This window comes from Chelonia mydas, chromosome 9, assembly GCF_015237465.2.
Source record: "Chelonia mydas isolate rCheMyd1 chromosome 9, rCheMyd1.pri.v2, whole genome shotgun sequence".
Lineage (NCBI taxonomy): Eukaryota > Metazoa > Chordata > Testudines > Cheloniidae > Chelonia > Chelonia mydas.
The window spans coordinates 39,727,114-39,745,602 of record NC_057855.1 but is presented as its reverse complement, the minus strand read 5'-3'; positions in this window follow the sequence as shown (position 1 = coordinate 39,745,602).

The window sequence follows — 18,489 nt, the reverse complement described above, 5'->3', positions numbered from 1 at the left end:
CTAATAGAAGAAGCCTTTAGTATTTTAAGTTACAATAGTATCACTATCCCATAAAAATCATTACAAGAAAAAAAATAAATCTAATTTATTTTCTTGGACCAACTTCTCTTGGTGGAAAAACCAAGCTTTATGTGGACTAGTTTGATGGAAGAGAACTTGTCTGTTGGTCCAATAAAAGGTATTACCTCACCCACCTTGTCTCTCTTATCCTGGGACCCACAGTACACACATGTTATTTCCTGGCAGTGTTATTTCTTGCTTTAGCAAACTTCCATTTCACCAATCCATGTTGAAGTTGTGCTGATGCAGTCATCTGATTTGGAAGGTCACTGCTTCTTGAAGCTTCTATGTGGCTATGTGCTTAGAGGTCTTGCTGAGACAGAGGGTGTTGCATGGATTTGAGAGTGGCGCTGAGTTCAGAGTGTTTTTATAACCCTCTGTCATGGCATCCACTCACCAATTGTCACAGAATGCTGTACTCAGTGCTGGATGGCACCTCCTTCTGGCAGTTTTGGGGGATTAGTTTTGCAAGGTCTACAGCCCTTCCCGCAGTTGCACACCATCTCTACCTCTCTCTCGTTTGCTCCATGAGCTGCTGCCCAAGCCACTATATGTGTTTCTCAACTCTGGGGTACTAAAGTCTTTTGGGGCAACTGTCCCAGGCAGTCCACTCTCCTCTGCCTGATCTATGTCACTTCTCCAGTAGCTGGAAGGGGAACCTGCCTCCCCTCTACTCTAGGTTCCAGCTCAGGAGCCCTCTTATCAGCAGCCAAGATCTTCCCAATACCATACCTTGCTGCTTTCCCCATAAGCCTTTCTTACCTTTCTGGCTCTCCTCTGTCGCTTGGTTTTCTAGCCCCAACTCCCTCCTTCCAGGGAGTAACTGCAGGCTGCCTATTGCTATAGCCCCAAACACACCTTCTTTCTCCTAAGGGGTAACTGCAGACTACTTCTGTGCTCAGCTCCTGGGCTTTATACAGGCCAGTCCTGTTCCTGCCCAGCTGAGTTTCATTTAGTCAATCCCAGCTCCCTGGCTCCTCCTGCAGGTGCAGCCTTGGGAATTAAATGGCCCACCTGGCCACCTTAACTCATTCATGACTTGTGCAGGGTGAACACTCCATCACATCCTCAATTTCCTCTAATTGCATAGAATGAAGGGGGGAAATTGCACCTTTTTCAGGTGTTTGTCTTGATTCAAATTTTAAGATCCTTTCACTGGCTTAATGTCTTTCTGGGTTGGCCTTAGTAATATTTTCAGCTCATGAATATTTAGTCTGTGAATGCATATGCAGCAGGGTTGTAATTTTCCCCTTAACTTAATTGGTATATTGGGTTTGTCACAGGAAATTCTCAGAACATTTTAAAGTGTTAAATTTTTAATTCTCTCTTTTATGTAGCCCATTTTCTCAGAGATTCCTTCACTTACATCAGTGTTTAACAGGAGTTCAAATTCTGTTTCAAGTAAGTTCAAACACTCCTACTTTCTATATAAAAGGGGTTTTGTTCTCAAAATAATCTTTTTAAACTTAATTTTAAAGAGGGTCTTTAAATGCAAATTTAAATTAAATGCACTGGGCACAGTGGCATTTTCTCTTCTTCCTAAGAGTCTTTGGAAAGATGGCTCTGGTTTTTTGAGTTTGGTAAGGAAGCCGCATAAGCATTATCAGATAACTAATTAATTCCTCATTATAAAATATCCTATGTTATGATTGCTTTTTGTGTTAGTAATCAGTCTAACAAAGTCATTGGAGTCCATGCGGGTACATGAAGCTACTTACTATTTACATAGCAATGATATTAGGAAGTTACTACATTAGAAGCTTTGCATTTAGATAAGATATTTGCAAATATATATTTCAAAAGACTCTGATGCCATATTCAAACATTTAAGGCTTGCACCATCAACCAGAAACATGAGTTAGACAGAAGTAACCCACATCTCCCATAAATTATTTTCCAGCCATCAATGTTTTTCTTAAAGATGACTCTATGCTGCTTGCAAAAGAAATTACTTTCAGTAAGAAAATTTAGCACCTTTGGAGTAGGTTTAAATTAGAGGCTTTTTCTTGCAAGAGGCAGAGATGGGTGGTAAAAGAAAGCTCACTTTTGTAATTTAGTTTTATGGCTTCTGATAAGGATGCCTACATTCCTCTTTGCTCCTAAAACAGAACAACCTTGCATTTTTTTTTTTTTAAATTCAGGATTTTCTAAACCGTAATATTTTACAAAGTTTGTTTTTCAAGGTAAGATAATATCTACATGAACTGGTATCTTATACAAGATAATACCTTTTGGGGTTTGGTTACCTTTGGTGTCCAGGGGTTTAAGACCTGTCATTTGCAGTGTATTTACAACTTGCAGCTAGAGATTTCTTATTAAATACTGTATACATAGCACAAAGCACCAATGCTTTTATACAGTTTCAAAACATAGCATAAAAGAAAATACTATAGAGTACACACTAAATAGAAGTTATGAAAACTGCATTTTTAAAACTATATATCACAGGGCACAACACTCACTGCTGGGCTGGTGCCTCTTCCTTGTCACTGGGGATGAGCTCGAGGCTAGTGTACCCCATCTGTGGTTTGTGTCACTCTGGCTCGGCATCCACTCTCGCAGCCTCAAGAACTGCAACGTCTTCTTCATGGCTCAGCCCTCCGGCCATGTCATCATGTGTGTTTTCCCCTTCCGGGGATCAATATCCCAGTTCAATAATCATGCCCCTTCACCAGGCCCACCCACTACTCCAGGTCCTGAACAAGAGACCCTGTCAATGGCTCTTCTTACAACTCTACTCTTCCGTGCTGCTCTTCTTGCAACTGCTCACTACTTTTCCCTGGGCCTTTTCCCCATTGCCCCTGTACCGACTTCACCCTTAGCTCAGGGTCTTCAAGCATTATGCTGTCCATGGTGCTAGTGCTTCTTCCACCTGCTGGGAGCCCAGTGTTCACTCCCTAAGCCCCAGACAGCTCCTGACCCTGCTCTGCCTTGCAGCTCCTCTTATCTGAGCCTGCCAGACCTGGATTGGTTGCTTTCTGCAACTCCCCCCCGGATTGGCTGAGCCTCACACAGCCTCTCCAGGCAGCTTGGAGGACTTATCTCCACTTCTCCCTGCTGAGGTTAACCCTTTCATCACCTGTGGGGACAGATACCCCATCACACTATACAACACATCTGTGTTTTATGACTAAGGGTGTCATCTTCTTTTACACTTTGGGAGCCTGTCACTAGTTGACAGAAAGCAGAAGCCTCCTGGAATTTCTTTAAATAAGCCTGATATTTAATTTAATAAAATGAGTAACCAAAAACAGAAGTATGTGATATTCTCCAAGTATCATGGGTATAAACATAATTGTAGTTATCGCTTAAAGATTCATATAAGTTTGCAATGACCTAAAATAAGAATAAAATAATACTAATTTAATTAAAAACTATTTTCCATCAATACTGTGGTTTCTCCCCTGCAGCTGTTATATAGAGCCTACTCAAACAAAATGTGCTTTAATAGTAATCCAAAGATATACATCTAGGAATAAGGAATGCAGGCCATACCTACAGCATGGGGGACTGTATCCTGGAAAAAAGTGACTCTGAAATAGACTTAGGGGTCATAGTGGACAAGCAACTCAACATGCACTCCTAATGCAATTATGTAGCATAATATATAAGGCAATAAGAAAATCACAGGCCATGATTTTGTTGCCGAAACTACAACTTCCAATGCTCATCTCAATTTCCAGCATGCACCTCAGCTTCCAAGGTTCATTGCAACATTTTCTCCAATACCTGATGGAGGGGTGGCTGGGCCAAATTTCAGAGAGTGGCCTGGCAACCTGGGGCAAATGCTGGAGGTGGCAGGGAGATGGACAGGGCTGGGCTCCCCTGGAGGCTTGCCCCGCTAGCTGTCTTGGCTCTGAATTGAGTGCCACCACTTACACTCAGCACTGCTAGTGTTGACCTTGCACTTCATCCAGGTGCAGTTTAGCCTGTGCCAGGTGAGTGCCAGGCCTGCTGAACAGAAGCAACTCCTGCACAACCTTGAGGACTTCACCTTCCACAGCTACCAGTGAGTGGAGCTGGGTGAGGGCTGGGGGGCTTATGCCTCCCAGAGGGCATGGGGCTGAGACAGAGGAGCCCTGGTGGTGCCAGCCCTCCACACAGAGTCTCCAGGAATTTCTGAGCTGGGGTTGGCTCTAAGGTGCAGGGGCTTAGGCCCCACACCCCACTTGGGGATTGGTGGAATGGGAGGGTATTCAGCCCCCATTGCTGGGAAAAACCCTGGTGCCAACTTGACATCTAGTCAGTTACAAAGAAAAGTTTAGGTTCTACAGCTCCCAAGACACCCATCCACACCTCCACCCCCATGCCTCTGCCCTGAAGGCAGAATATGGTACCTGAACTGACCGCACCAAAACTGCAATTTTAACAACTGTGGCTGCAACTTTTGAACCAAATATCACAACTTTCTTACATCCCAACTAATGCTGTCCTGGGTTGTATGAACAGGGGAATAGCAAGTAGGAGCACAGAGGTGATTTTACCTCTGTAGAGGGCACTGGAATCATAGAATCATAGAATCTCAGGGTTGGAAGGGACCTTAGGAGGTCATCTAGTCCAACCCCCTGCTCAAAGCAGGACCAATCCCCAACTAAATCATCCCAGCCTGGGCTTTGTCAAGCCTGACCTTAAAAACCTCTAAGGAAGGAGATTCCACCACCTCCCTAGGTAACCTATTCCAGTGCTTCATCACCCTCCTCGTGAAATAGTTTTTCCTAATATTCAAATTAATGTGCCATACAGTTCTGATATCCATATTTTAAAAAAGGATGTTGAAAAAATTGAAGAGGGTTCAGAAAAGAGCCACAAAAATGGTTTGAGGGCTGGAGAAAATGCCTGAGTAGTTGATTACCTAAATTGTATTATGCTGAGGAATCTAGATGTTTTCTCTACCTAGTATGTAGCAGTTATGATCAAATCCTATAGATTTTGTGGCCTGGTGATGGAAACACTTAGCAGTGCAGGTTTCCAGTGTAGGAATGATGAAAGGTGCTTATTAAAATGGGTCATCAGTACTGTACATTATTTGTTTCCCTGACATATTGTACCTACACAGCATTTTCAAGATATCAAGTAGATTATCTGATTTATGCCACAGTGTGATTCTAATGTCATATATCAAACTCCTGCTGAGAGGCTCTGAATAGTGTCCATTTTATGAATGTGTGATATATTACACATCCTTTGGATCCATTTCTAAATCATTGTGGTCTTGGCACTTTTATGTGGAGGGTTGAATAGTGTGTTTGCACAACGCTAGGTTACTAGCTAACGGGCACAGGGACTTAACTCACTAGCCATTCTTCTCTGCGGACCCAAATGACTTTGATTATCTTTTTCTCGTCTCCAGTGCACTGTGGGTAACATCACAGAACTATTTTAGTTTAGACTTTGGAAGTCTTTGTTCAAGTGAAGTTCTGGATTGGGATATTATTTACACAGCATTAGTACAGACAATATAGTAAAGACCAGATTTTCAAAGGTATGTAGATAGTCTTCTAGAGCAGTGGTTCCCAAACTTGTTCCACCGCTTGTGCAGGGAAAGCCCCTGGTGGGCTGGGCCGGTTTGTTTACCTGCCACATCTGCAGGTTCAGCCGATTGCGGCTCCCAGTGGCCGCGGTTTGCTGCTCCAGGCCAATGGGAGCTGCTGGAAGTGGCGGCCAGTATGTCCTTCGGCCCGCGCTGCTTCCTGCAGCCCCCATTGGCCTGGAGCGGTGAACCACGGCCACTGGGAGCTGCGATCGGCTGAACCTGTGGATGTGGCAGGTAAACAAACTGGCCCAGCCCGGCAGGGGCTTTCCCTGTTGTCAAGGTTCCTCCCCCACTCTGAACTCTAGGGTACAGATGTGGGGACCTGCATGAAAACCTCCTAAGCTTACTTTTACCAGCTTAGGTTAAAACTTCCCCAAGGTACAAATTAATTTTACCCTTTGCCCTTGGAATTTCCACTGCCACCACCAAACTTTAACTGGGTTTACTGGGAAACGTAGTGTGGACACGTCTTTCCCCACAAAATCCTCCCAACCCTTGCACCCCACTTCCTAGGGAAGGTTTGGTAAAAATCCTCACCAATTTGCATAGGTGACCACAGACACAAACCCTTGGATCTTAGAACAATGAAAAAGCATTCAGTTTTCTTACAAGAAGACTTTTAATAGAAGTAAAGGAATCACCTCTGTAAAATGAGGATGATAGATACCTTACAGGGTAATTAGATTCAAAACATAGAGAATCCCTCTAGGCAAAACCTTAAGTTACAAAAAAGGTACACAGACGGGAATAGTCATTCTATTCAGCACAGTTCTTTCGTCAGCCATTTAAAGAAATCATAATCTAACACATACCTAGCTAGATTACTTACGAAAAGGTCTAAGACTCCATTCCTGTTCTGACCCCGGCAACAACAGCATACAGACAGACACAGACCCTTTGTTTCTCTCCCTCCTCCCAGCTTTTGAAAGTATCTTGTCTCCTCATTGGTCATTTTGGTCAGGTGCCAGCGAGGTTACCTTTAGCTTCTTAACCCTTTACAGGTGAGAGGATTTTTCCTCTGGCCAGGAGGGATTTTAAAGGGGTTTACCCTTCCCTTTATATTTATGACACCTGTAGAAGCGGTGGAACAAGTTTGGGAACCACTGTTCTAGAGGGATCTAAAAGTGCCTAGAAACTAAACTCCCATTGAAATCAACTCAAAATGTTTATTTTCCAGTTACATTGTTCAGTCTGGGTTGTCAAAAAGCCCTCCTCCCAAAAAAGTTTTGTTAAAAGTGGATATTTCCTATGGAAGTTTCTAGTTTTACAAAACAAAAACAAACAAACAAAAAAGCTAATTTTCTGGGCAGGGGGAGCACACAACCTTGAGTAGTGCAAATGTATGCTCCCCTATCCAGCATATTTCAATAGTACAAACTCAAGATAACAATAGCATGGATGACAGCAGCAAGGTCTGCCTCCAAAAGACAAGGTCACACTGTCTGTCAGATGCAGATGAGCATCCAGGAGCAGTCCAAGAACTAATAAAATCCTAATCTCAGAACATGTGTATTAAATGTCAGATTGACCATTTCAATCAGGAGTGAAGATTTAATATTAATAATTGATTCTAATAATTCAGATACTAGTATGAGAATGGCACGTGGCACTGTGATTAACGTGCTTCTTTAAATTTGTCCACAAGGTTCACAATTTAGAAGTAGACCTGGATCTCATCTTTTCGCTTAATTTCAAGTTTGACAGAGGATGTGATTGACAGCGTAGGAGATAGAAGCATCTGGCCCCCAGTGACCATTTAGTAATGGACCCAATCCTGTGATGTGAAGTCCAGAAGCATCCAGAATCCAGGCCTACATTTCTAATTAGCACTAAAATGGGGGGCTAGGGGAAACTATGCAGTGGAGCTAGGGAGATACTAAATTTCCACAGAGCCAATTTTAGTATTAAATGGGAAATTCTGAGTTGAGCCTGAAAATGACAAATGTAAGGACATAAAGAGGACATAGAAAATGTTAAAAGATTCATTTTGTGTCGAGGATTATGTGAGACACTTAAAATAAAATAAAAAGCAATAGTGGAAAATAAAGGGTGTAGAAAAAGTTAGGAAGGTAAAGAAAGAGGCATATATGAGATATAAAGGATTTGCCTCCCCAAGAAGGAGCATACAGATGTACAATTATTTTCAGTTAAGAAAAATAGCCTTTAAATAAATCAAAGGTGGAAAATGGAAGGAATATTGCACAAGATAAACTAAGAAAAATGTCAAGCTCTAAGGAAGAAGAAGTCAATAATGGAGCCTCTTAAAGATAGTACATATATTTTTTTCTTCTTTTCTATATTTTATTGAGAGAGATAGACGGCAAAAAATTGTCTATTTCAGTTTTCACAATGGGGTATTACAAAGGACAAAAGAAATCACACATACCAAATACGAGGACCCTTAAAGTCCCTATTGGTTTTTTTTTGTTTTTTCTTAGAATTTAAGATTTTCATCTCTAGAGATTTCCTGTTATTGTGAATATTTGAAGTATGGTCCGAGGTGAAAGTAAACCGGTACGCCCCAGTATGGCGTACCGGCAAGAGCCCGAGTGCCGTACCGGGGCAGATTGGCTTCCCCAGGTGGCAATTTAAAGGGCCTGGAGCTCCCAGCAGCGGCTGGAGTCCCGGGCCCTTTAAATTGCCGCCAGAGCCCTGCTGCCAGAGCCCTGGGGAAGCAGCAGCGGGGCTTGAGTGGCGATTTAAAGGGCCCGGGGCTCCTGCCGCAGCTACTGACCCGGGCCCTTTAAATAACTGCCAGAGCGGCAGCAGGGCTCCAGGGATGATTTAAAGGGCCCGGGCTCCGGCCACTGTTACCACCCCGGGCTCTTTAAATAGCTGCCAGACCCTCCGCCTTCGCAGACCCTTTAAATCGCCGCCCGAGCCCCCAGGGGTCACCGCGGTGATTTAAAGGGCCCGGGGCTCCGCTGCAGTAGCGGTGGCTGGGAGTCCCTGGCCCTTTAAATCGCCACCGGAGCCCCCAGCTGCCACTGCTACCCCAGGGCTCCGGCAGCGGGGCTTGGGTGGCGATTTAAAGGGCCTGGGGCTCCCACTGTCACTACCCTCCGGAGCCCTTTAAGTCGCCACCCGAGCCCTGCTGCTGGAGCTCTGGGGTAGCGGCAGCGGGGCTCAGGCGGTGAAAAGGCCCCATCTCTTCCAGTTGAGGCCCCTCCCCCTCTTAAGGACTCTGGAGTACCGGTAAGTCCTTTAAATTACTTTCACCCCTGAGTATGGTAGTGACTCCACCACAACTAAAGGTGGGGCAGAATTTGTCTGGGCTTATCCAAAGAAGGGTAGCTCTGCTTTGTGGTTGGGCGGGGGGAGAGGCGGAAGGTCAGAAACTGCTGCAAAAGGTGCTTTGCAACAATGACCCCTCCCCCCTGCAGGAATGTGCATAAAGGTACAAAACCTGGATGGGGCAAGTCTCTATGTCCATGCAGCGAGGAAGCCAGCACCCACCCTCCCTCCCCTAGTGGAGGTTAATGGCAGGCTGGGTTAGGACCTGCTGTGGGCATTACGCTAGTTGCCCCTTTTAAAGGAGGGGCTGGGAAGGAATTTTTCCCGCACCACCAGAATTGGCTTTGGCGGAGTGTGGGTTTTTTGGCCTTCCTCACAGCAGGTGTGAGGATGGACCTTTTCTGGTTAATGGAAAAGGTGGTAGGCCATATGTCGCAACTTATTTTGTAATATTGGGCGGATGTTCAGTGCAGGTATTCCTCAGGGAGGGCAGCCAGTGACCAGATAAATGGCCTGGTAAAGGATTTAAAAGGAGGTCCTGGATTAAGGAACAGAACAGGGGAGGAGGTTCGGGGACTCCTATGACTGATATGGCAGGGAGCCAACCCCTTCCGTTTTCATAGACCTCCTTAACCCTCTTACGAGGCTGGTGGATGGTAAGGTCCAAGCCATGGCTTGACTAGGGGACCTGGATGGAAACAAAGGGGGGCTGGTGAAAGCCCCAGAAAACTGACTTGAATAAGCATGGATTAAACAAAGCGGGGCTGGTGAAAGCCCCAGAAAATTGATTTAAATAAGCATGGATTTGCCTGCACTGTACACTTTATCTGCTGGGTAGTCCCAGACATCTATATAATAAAGTTGTGGCCTGATTAAAACCCATAACACGTCTCCTGTCCTTACGGTATACCCAGACAAGAGCCTTCCGGTTTTACTAGACTGTCTTTTTATTAGGTGGCCATGTAATCTGTGATAGTCTAGTTCTAGAAACTGGCAGAATGTATTATTTTTAAAAGACTTTATATTCTTTAAGAGCCATGCAAGTGTATAAATACTTATTTCACTTCCTCGGTTTTATAAAGTGTAACCTATTGAAAATGTCTCCACTTATGTGAACACAAGATAACAGACACACATTTTTTGCTCCTTTTATCAAAGTGAAAAGATACGATGATGTTCATCAAAAGCAAGCAATTCCCACTCAGGAAAATGTATGAGAAAGGAGGTGGGCCTCTCAGTTCTGGGCAGGAGTTTTGGGCTATGTTAGACCAGCAAAGAAAGTGAATTCCAGCATCCAAGGTCTTCCACTGAGGACTCTAAGCGTCCAGGTATATAAATTTAGATACTATTAGCTCAGCTGCTCTGTTCTATTCAGGTTCTTATGCAACACCAATTTCCATGGTATTCGACAGTACCTAGGGAGGGTAGGAGTCACTGATATAAGTGACACAAAGAAAGGCCAGATTCTGGGCTTCATCTAAGCTGCGTTCAGGAACATGACTGGAGCCTACATACTTTTAGAAAGAGGTGTGTTGTAGGTGCAGATGAGGCATAACCAGATCTTATGAGTTCATGGTGATGATAGATGGGGATGAGATAGATATTCTAGAGATTATAGAGATTCAGCGATCAGCCTACTAAATCAGGGTAGGCTGTGACCTGGGACTTCTAAATTGTGAAATGCAAGAGGGTGTGGATGCATGTAGCATGCATGCTGCATTTTCCAAGAGTGTGGTCTTTGAACTGTAGAGACACTAATACAGTGTTCTCTTACCAGCAGGAGAGTGGGGTGGGAGGAGGTATTGTTTCATGGTGTCTGTGTATATAATGTCTTCTGTGATTTCCACAGTATGCATCCGATGAAGTGAGCTGTAGCTCACGAAAGCTCATGCTCAAATAAATTGGTTAGTCTCTAAGGTGCCACAAGTCCTCCTTTTCTCTTTTGGAGTGGAGATTTTCCCTTTGTAGTGCCAGGCTATTTTACCAGTACTTTTTCCTTTCTGTCGGGGCTCAGCCTGAATTGTCTGGCACTCCCCTGGGCACTCCCTACTATAACTAACAGTTGTGTATGATTGTTTAACTCAGATCAGTCTGTGTAGGCATTTAGCTACTCATCAGTTCAATGTCTGAGTGCCATAGGATTACAGTGTGCTTACTCACATGAAGTGCTTTACCTACCCTTCACAGGACAACTATGGCAAGCCTGCCAAGTGCTCTTATTTTCACTACTGGGTGCAAGATCTATAATATCCTGCATTTATCTCCACTTTCTCAGCAAACCGCCTGTGGAGTGGATGAATAATTTAATCATGCCTGTTTGATTCCATACATATTTAGCTTGTTCCACTCTGAACAAGATTTTTCTCAGAGGGCGAAAAAAAAAAAAGAGTCTGGTTCTTCTGAACATGATCCTCCTCCCAAATTTTAATTTCACAGACAATTAATTATAGTGGTGACATTTTTATGGTTACCTTGGAATATTAATATTGATCTCTATGTATAGATAATCATTCATAACATTTCTCCCTCTATGTGAATAATTAATTATTTACATTAGTGCTGGGGGTAGAGGATATTTTCTCCCTAAGGGTCAGTAGAATAACTGTTTCAGACTTACAATGCATTAATGTAAATTAACGTTAGCAACAGCTTTTGTCTTCAGTGATACAGGATGTTTAATTTGGTTATTGTAATATGAATGGTGTCCATCATTAAGGATCTTTTCTATTCAATATTGTAGGTATAGATAATGCGTGAAAATTAGGATGGTCTGGTAGCTGGATAGTGTGGTCTGGTGACCTCTTGTCTCAGGAGGCTGTGCTCTGTAGCAACTCTGCAAATGGGTTAATTGGTGCTCAGATATTATAGTTATGAGCACAATGTAAATCTCTAAATCAATAAGCAGGGTATTCAGCCATTCCATGCCTTGTCTTACCCATCTGTAGAATGGCAATAATTTTACTTATCACCACTGTAAATTGATAAATAAAAATACATAATATAATAATATTAATAATAATTACAATAAAAAATGACTGAAGGGAAGATTATTACCATTTATTTATTGCATTGTTTGACACTGTACATTTAGGTCTTGATTGTGATTTTTATTGTAACTAGATATCCTCTGATGTCATTAGTCTGTTTATTGATCGTTCAGCAATTTTTTGAAATTGTACTGGCAGCAATGGAATTAATCATTACATTTTGGCTGACCTGGAAGATGGCTCTTGGGGCCAAGTGATCGCATCATGCCGGCTGCTGTCTTGCTTGAGAAATAAACTGATTTTTTAAAATTTGAATACCCTGTAACAGTATTCTATTTTCTTTATTCTAGCAACTTAAGTTTGTTTGCTTAGACTGTTCTTTCCTAGAAAAAAATCCAGAAAATATTATTTTTACTGAAAATTGCCAATACTTTGCAATAACAGCACACACAAAATACAACCTGTATAGCATACAACATGTATGGCAAAAGAAATTCAGCAGTCTTCTGTAATAAGCAAAATGCTGTCTCCTTTCATAAAATTAGATATTAAAGACAAAAAAAGCCTGAGTTACTGAAATTATTGAAGATGTTCTACAGGAGAAAGTCTTTGGAAATCTCGATATAAATAAGTAAAAATAATACAGGTCAAGAAAGGAAAGAATCTGTCCTACAGATTCCTGGTCCAAAGCCATTTAAAGTCAATGGGAGTCTATCCATGGACTTTAATGTGCTGTGAATCATGCCCTGAGTGAGTCTGGCTGATTATATTGTCAGATGGATAGAAATCACAAAGCAGTGAATTTAGGACTACTCATGACTCCCAAGCTGCTACCAGAGATAATGGAGGTGGAGACACTATACCTGCAACACCACCACAAATTTTATTGATAAAACACTTTAAGAATCTGGCACAGTTTAAGAATCTAAAAAAGTTATTAAAAAAAGTTATTAAAGTTATTAAGGACTTCAAGTCAATGAGGTAGTCACCTGACAACAGTGACTGCAACATTATAAAAAGGACTTACCTCTGCAAGATGAGGTGTGGGGAGCTGATGAGGCTGAACTGGAGGAGCAGAGGAATCCTGGACTGCCGATAGACTGACCACATCTCAAAGACCTCCTGCAGTGGTAAGGAAACCAAGGCAGGGATTTGTGTGGAGATTTTGTTGTTTTTCCATAGATCTGTATATCTCTTCTGCTATCTTGCTGATCTTAAACACAAAAAAGAGGCTTACAAGAAGTGGAAGATTGGACAAATGACCAGGGATGAGTATAAAAATATTGCTCGGGCATGTAGGAATGAAACCAGGAAGGCTAAATCACACCTGGAGTTGCAGCTAGCGAGAGATGTTAAGAGTAACAAGAAGGGTTTCTTCAGGTATGTTGGCAACAAAAAGAAAGCCAAGGAAAGTGTGGGCCCCTTACTGAATGAGGGAGGCAACCTAGTGACAGAGGATGTGGAAAAAGCTAATGTACTCAATGCTTTTTTTGCCTCTGTCTTCACGAACAAGGTCAGCTCCCAGACTACTGCACTGGGCAGCACAGCATGGGGAGGAGGTGACCAGCCCTCTGTGAAGAAAGAAGTGGTTCGGGACTATTTAGAAAAGCTGGACGAGCACAAGTCCATGGGGCCGGATGCGTTGCATCCAAGAGTGTTAAAGGAGTTGGCAGATGTGATTGCAGAGCCATTGGCCATTATCTTTGAAAACTCATGGTGATCGGGGGAAGTCCCGGAAGACTGGAAAAAGGCTAATGTAGTGCCAATCTTTAAAAAAGGGAAGAAGGAGGATCCTGGGAACTACAGGCCAGTCAGCCTCACCTCAGTCCCCGGAAAAATCATGGAGCATGTCCTCAAGAAATCAATTCTGAAGCACTTAGAGGAGAGGAAAGTGATCAGGAACAGTGAGCATGGATTCACCAAGGGAAAGTCATGCCTGACTAATCTAATTGCCTTCTATGATGAGATAACTGGTTCTGTGGATGAAGGGAAAGCAGTGGACATGTTGTTCCTTGACTTTAGCAAGGCTTTTGACATGGTGTCCCACAGTATTCTTGTCAGCAAGTTAAAGAAGTATGGGCTGGATGGATGCACTACAAGGTGGGTAGAAAGTTGGCTAGATTGTCGGGCTCAACAGGTAGTGATCAATGGTTGGCATAGTTGGCAGCTGGTATCTAGCAGAGTGCCTCAAGGGTCGGTCCTGGGGCCAGTTTTGTTCAATATCTTCATTAATGATCTGGAGGATGGTGTGGATTGCACCCTCAGCAAGTTTGCGGATGACACTAAACTGGGAGGAGTGGTAGATATGCTGGAGGGTAGGGATAGGATACAGAGGGCCCTAGACAAATTGGAGGATTGGGCCAAAAGAAATCTGATGAGGTTCAACAAGGACAAGTGCAGAGTCCTGAACTTAGGACGGAAGAATCCAATGCACCGCTACAGACTAGGGACTGAATGGCTAGGCAGCAGTTCTGCAGAGAAGGACCTACGGGTGACAGTGGACAAGAAGCTGGATATGAGTCAACAGTGTGCCCTTGTTGCCAAGAAGGCTAACGACATTTTGGGGTGTATAAGTAGCGGCATTGCCAGCAGATCGAGGGACGTGATCGTTCCCCTCTATTCGACATTGGTGAGGCCTCATCTGGAGTACTGTGTCCAGTTTTGGGCCCCACACTACAAGAAGGATGTGGAGAAATTGGAGAAAGTCCAGCGAAGGGCAACAAAAATGATTAAGGGACTGGAACACATAACTTATGAGGAGAGGCTGAGGGAACTGAGATTGTTTAGTTTGTGAAAGAGAAGAATGAGGGGGGATTTGATAGCTTCTTTTAACTACCTGAAAGGTGGATCCAAAAAGGATGGATCTAGACTATTCTCAGTGATAGAAGATGACAGGACAAGGAGTAATGGTCTCAAGTTGCAGTGGGGGAGATTTAGGTTGGATATTAGGAAAAACTTTTTCACTAGGAGGGTGGTGAAACACTGGAATGCGTTACCTAGGGAGGTGGTGGAATCCCCTTCCTTAGAAGTTTTTAAGGTCAGGCTTGACAAAGCCCTGGCTGGGATGATTTAGTTGGGGATTGGTCCTGCTCTGGGCAGGGGGTTGGACTAGATGACCTCCAGAGGTCCCTTCCAACTCTGATATTCTGTGATTCTATGATTCTATATAAGAGCAAAGTGAAGGAGTATTTGTGGCACCTTAGAGACTACCAAATTTATTTGAGAATAAGCTTTCATGAGCTACAGCTCATTTCATCGGATGCTGTAGCTCGCGAAAGCTTATGCTCAAATAAATTTGTTAGTCTCGAAGGTGCCACAAGTACTTCTTTTCTTTTTGCAGATACAGACTAACAAGACTGCTACTCTGAAACCTGTCATAAGAGCAAAGTGTGTGTGTGTTTAGAAATTTCTTTTGCAGAGTCTGTGTGGTACTTGCTTTTATTGTCACATATTCTCCAAAGACAGAAGCAGTAAATCAGGGGGTCCACAGCTTCGATGGAGCTCTGAGAGAATGCAATAGCTACCTGGGGAGGCTTGGAAGAGCTGACACTAATATCAGGGCCTAGGCAATTGGACCACGGCATCCTAAATGCCAAGATGGTTGTCAGGCATGGGGTTTGCACCTGGAGTGTAGTGGCATGTGTATGTATATGCATATGTATAGTGGTATTGGGGATAGTGCCTTTGAGGGCTGAGCTTCTAGACTGAGTCTGGGCAGGGTACTTTGAAACTCCTGTTATGTGCATATTATGGAATGAAACTCCAAATAAAACAGTGGTATGCACTGAGTGATCACTGAACACCACATGAGCCTAGAGGCCCAGAGTCAGAGAGATAGTGCTGAAAATCTGACTAGCCCCAGAAAGACCACAGCACATGGGACCCAAGATGTCAGTCCATTTCAGCATCCTGTTGAGTGTCCACTATGGATGTAACAGGCAAAAGGTCCACAAAAACACAACTCAAAATATAAAGAATCAAATGTGTGAGAAAGACAATACCCCACATCAACCTAGAATCCAGAACTTCCATTTCTTCATTAATTCCCTTCACAAAACACATACAACAATTCCGAGGCAAAAGTACATAGGAGTATCATCCAAGTGATGTTGTAAGGTACTCAAGAAACACGAGGCTGTGTTTCATCTAGGGTTAGATGAACTAGTTTACCTACAGTAAGACCATTTGCCAAAAAACTCAATTCAGACCTGAACCCAAGCCTTTTCTGAGGTCAAAGAAGTTCATCTATATTATTTTGTTTAAGCCACATCCTGGATTTGGAAGAGACTGAAAGCAGATTTACTAAAATATTCCTAAGAAGGCTGTTCTGGTGGTAGTTCTACCCTCACCAAAGGCAGAAAATGTTGTGACAAAATTTAAACTTGGACGATATCCACTCTAAATTGCTAAGACACAGGAAGTTTGGTTAAGTATGATAACCTTCCAATGCCCTTTCAAAACTTTGGAAGCTTTTGTAAGTCTCTGAACTTTGACGTTCACCCACAGCTAAATTCAAACGCTGAAAATGTATGGCCCCAAAAGTTTCCCTCTCTTCACTAGGGTATATAAATATTAACATTAGAAGCTCTAAGGAAACATTTCCAAATGATCTTTCAGCTTTTAAAAAAAATCATAGTACAGACAGCCAAAGTCGTGCAAGAAATAACAGTGTTTCTGTGAACATCTTGATCTTCAATTTTCATAGTTGGAAGAGACATATTTGAGACAAACCTCAAAGGAAAACAAAAGGCTCTGCAATCCCAAAAAAACCACCACAGTCATGTTGAAATAATTCAGTTTGGTATGAGTTTATCAGAGGTCAAGAAATAAAGGCTGTTGGTATTTTTCAGATGCTTTTGTAAAACACAGTCTTTTGATGTGACTGATTTTGATGCTCATAAAAGGTATCAGACTGAAACCCCAGAACAAAGAAATCTTCTGTTTATCCAAAGAAGAGATGCAGTTTCCTCAAATTGCACTGCCAGTGCACCATGTTTATCCTGCATACTCATGCAAATCCTTAGTAATTCATACCCGGGTTTTCAATTTACAGCTGAGGCTAGATTTTTGAAGACCACTCAGCTCCCATTTAGGCACCAAATAAGGGGCCAGATTTTAAAAAGATGTGAGCATGTTGGGTGCTCATATCTTTAAATTCTGACCAGAAATGTCACAACATGACCTACTGGATGCTGAGTTCTTTTGAGAATCTGGCTCCTAGCGAAGATAACTTTGCCCCCACCAGCCCAGTGCTGGGTGCACTCCTGTATTTGTGACCTCAAACTCTCTTACAAATCCTAACATTTCATACACTTTCAACAAAATCACTACTTTTTTTTACAGTATGGTTTACAGCTTTCTGCCTTTCTTGCAATAAATAAACTTACTTGGAGGCTGTGAAAGTATTCAAGAACAATACACCATATATTCAAATATTTCTGACTAGGTGGTTGCAAGTTTAACAATGTTTTGCATTTCTTTTGGTTTTATACCCATAGCGTGCATTGAACTGTAAACTAGTTAATCCTCTTGAATCTGAAGGTTAAACAAGCAATCAAACACCATCATTATACATGGATTTTACCACACTATTTTGAAAGGTCTCTAAATAATAAACTGACTGTTTGGTTTTGAGCATGTTAGGAATATCATTATGCAGAGACTTATTTTTCTATTTCTAATGCGCACATAAAAGCATAAAAACTTCAAATCCAGACTCCAGCGAGAAACTGCTGAATTGGAATTCATTTGCAAATTGGATACTATTAATTTGGGCTTGAATAGAGACTGGGAGTGGCTAAGTCATTATGCAAGGTAGCCTATCTCCCCTTGTTTTTTTCCTACAAACCCCCCCCAAGACGTTCTGGTTAAACTTGGATTATTGCTGTGCACATTGTAAGATGAGCTATTGGCAGCAGGAGAGTGAGTTTGTGTGTGTGGTTTTTGGAAGGGGGTGGGGGGGGTGAGAAAACCTGGATTAGTGCTGGAAATGACCCACCTTGATTATCATGCGCATTATAAAGAGAGGTTTCAAAGAGGGATGGGCTATTACCAGCAGGAGAGTGAGTTTGTATGTGTTGGGGGGGGGGAAGGGTGAGAAAACCTGGATTTGTGCTGGAAATGGCCCTACTACTTGATGATCACTTTAGATAAGCTGTTACCAGCAGGAGAGTGGGGTGGGAGGAAGTTTTGTTTCATGGTCTCTGTGTGTATATAATGTCTTCTGCAGTTTCCACGATATGCTATGCATCCGATGAAGTGAGCTGTAGCTCACGAAAGCTCATGCTCAAATAAACTGGTTAGTCTCTAAGGTGCCACAAGTACTCCTTTTCTTTTTACGAATACAGACTAACACGGCTGTTACTCTGAAACCTGTCATTATGCAAGGCACTGCATTTAGCCGCATGGAGTGGAAATCTATCAACTGCATGAAAAAACTTGTACAGATACAGACAGACATCATCTTCCTTTCCAAATGCAAACAGATGGACATCGTACCAAAAGGACTGAAGGTAAAAAATCCATTACAATCTACATACCACACAGACTATGCTGACAGCTTGTGCCACACGCTCTCAAAGAAACTGCGGAATCACCTGATCAACATCCTCTACAGCAAACAGGGAAAGATTAAGAATGAGCTCTCAAAAATGGATACTCTCATAAAAAACCAAC